Genomic DNA, 2744 nt, shown 5'->3' on the forward strand with positions numbered 1-2744 from the left:
TTAATATATGACCATGTGATTATGTAATATGTAACGTAAAAGACATATAAATGTTTTTTTCATATATTGAACAGATGTAAAAGAAACTATGTCCAAAAGAAGTGTACATAACCAAGAAAATATATATATATATATATATATGGCTGTAAAAATAACTAAAAAAATAATATTCAACTAAATAATAGTAACATCATACAAGAATATCAGAGGATATATATAAACGTCTCTCTAGTCGAAGGCTGTTAATGACCACACTTATATATATACATACATATATATGTGTGTATATATATATATATGCATCGCGTTATATCTCGTCACGTGAAACATGTCTCTTTTACTCCTGCATATTTGATCACGAGGCAGATGCAATCGTAACTGCTACTGGTAGGTCGGTAACCCAATGCATTTTTCCTTATTATCGACTAAAGTACTTAGCGGTTACAACTTTGCTTATAAACTTTCGAAGAAAGTTTCTGTAGTTATATTCGAATTATTTTATCATTTCGCCCTTTTACATCATAACTTTTAATTGAAAAAGTGATATATTTATTCAAGTGATATTCGACATGAAAATTTTTTGATAATCAAAGATTATTATTTTAAAAATTATATCTTTCTTTCTCTTTAGTTTTGTTTTATCAAATATGTGTATGTATATGTATGTATGTATGTATGTATGTATGTATGTATATATATATATATATTGTTGCATGCAAAGATTATTTGTTGATTATTTGTTACTTTATTATTATTTCATTTATTTATTGTTAGAAAATTTGTAGAAAATTAAACTAAATTTTATATACATACGTATATTTCTATATACATATGTGTATATATACATATATACACATATATTATATATACATATATATATATATATGAACGTGTATGTGTATGGATAACCTAGATAAATTTTTTCTAACCTCCTTCTAACGTAAAATACAAATAAGACTTTACATATTATATCTAAAGTTAATGAAAGAATAACAAATGCACATAAATCAATATATATATATATATATATATACTAATCGATCTCAACATAAACAATAATAATAATTAAAATTCAAATAAATAAAATGTACTTAGTTACATTTTTCATATCTTTCGTTTTATGCATATAAACATTCGTAAGATGTAAAATTATATAGTAAAATGTAGTCGCAGCTTCGATTTGATTTTTGTTTCTTTTTCTTTTTTATTACTATTACTATTTTCTTTCTTTCTTTTTTTTTTTTATCTTAATACTTTCGTAGTACTCAAGATGGCGTCGATATGATGGCTCCTTCCTTCTCTCTTCCTCTCGATATGGTTTGTTGGGATTGTTTTCACTTCCCGCAGGACGGGAAGAAAACGTTAGGCGCCCCTTCCGCCCCGTAACGTCGAAACTCGACCTTCTGATACTCTCCGACAGAGACGGGAGCGGTCGGATGTGTTTAGGGTCAATTTGTCTATTATCTCGTTGTCAGTTTTATTTATTATACATACATCTAACGTCTCCCACGAGTACCGAGTGATACGTGAGATCTTTTAACATATGTAACATTTTCTTCGAAAAATTATCAACCAAAAAAGAAACGATAAGAAAATTTCATTTTCTCGAGAAAGTTAGAAAATAATTTTTATTGGATTAGATCGTTCAATTAGGAAAGGGAAGAAGAAAATGAAAGAAAAAAAATTAATAAGACGTAGAATTGTTTTGTGGAAGAAATTTTTCAGAGAGAGAGAGAGAGAGAGAGAGAGAGAAAGAGAGTAGATCAGATGATATACAATTTGAATTAAAAGAAAAATTTATGAGAAGGGATGTTACAGTAGGCGCCACTCGTCGATACGTCACTGTCATTCTCGTCTATAAGTAAAAGAGAAAGAGAATGTGAAAGAGAGAGAGAGAGAGAAGAGAGAGAGGGAGGGTGAGAGAGAGAGAGAGAGAGAGAGAGAGAGAGAGAGAGAGATAGTGAGAATGCGCGTACTAAGAGAATCGCAAATTCGTTGCTCGAATGATAGAAGTATTAAAAGTGAAATAACTTTTTGATACTTAATTTAACAAAAAGAAAAAAGAATCTACAAGTTTACACTTTTACATAAATTCGATCGCATAATAACACGAATTTTTTGTCATACAAAATGCTAGATATAAAATAAAAACGCAAAATTATTCTTTCATATTCTGTCATGTAATACGAATATTTTTTATTAGAAAAAAAAAATAATAAATAAATAAATAAATAAATTACTATCAGTCGGACAAATAGGACGAGAAAATTGTACTTACTTAATTCATCATACCTAATCTAATTTTTTTCATTAGAAAAAAAGATCTACGAAATGCATATGAATTTATAGGTTAGAAAACATTCGTTATTAATATCGTATATTAAATCATATATATATATATATATATATATATATATATATATATATATAAAAGAAAAAAAGAAAAGAGAGAAAAAGAAAAAGAAAAAGAAATATATTTATTCTTGATCTTCTCCCTTTATTAGATACGAGGATCAAGCAGGAAAAGAAGTGGGGGAAAGAAAAAAGGAGGTGGGGGTGAGGGCTGGCAACACGGTGAGTGCGTGTTCCGTCGTTGCTGTCATCTCTCTCTCTCTTTCTCTCTCTCTCGCTCGCACTCTCTTTCTTTCTTACTGTCTATCTCTATCTCTCTTAGTTTCTCCTTCCCACCGGTAGAGGTAGTAAGGGTGGGGAGAACTACACTCGGAGTGCACAGAAACGCGACA

This window comes from Vespula vulgaris, chromosome 6 (genome assembly GCF_905475345.1).
Source record: "Vespula vulgaris chromosome 6, iyVesVulg1.1, whole genome shotgun sequence".
In the NCBI taxonomy this organism is placed as follows: domain Eukaryota; kingdom Metazoa; phylum Arthropoda; class Insecta; order Hymenoptera; family Vespidae; genus Vespula; species Vespula vulgaris.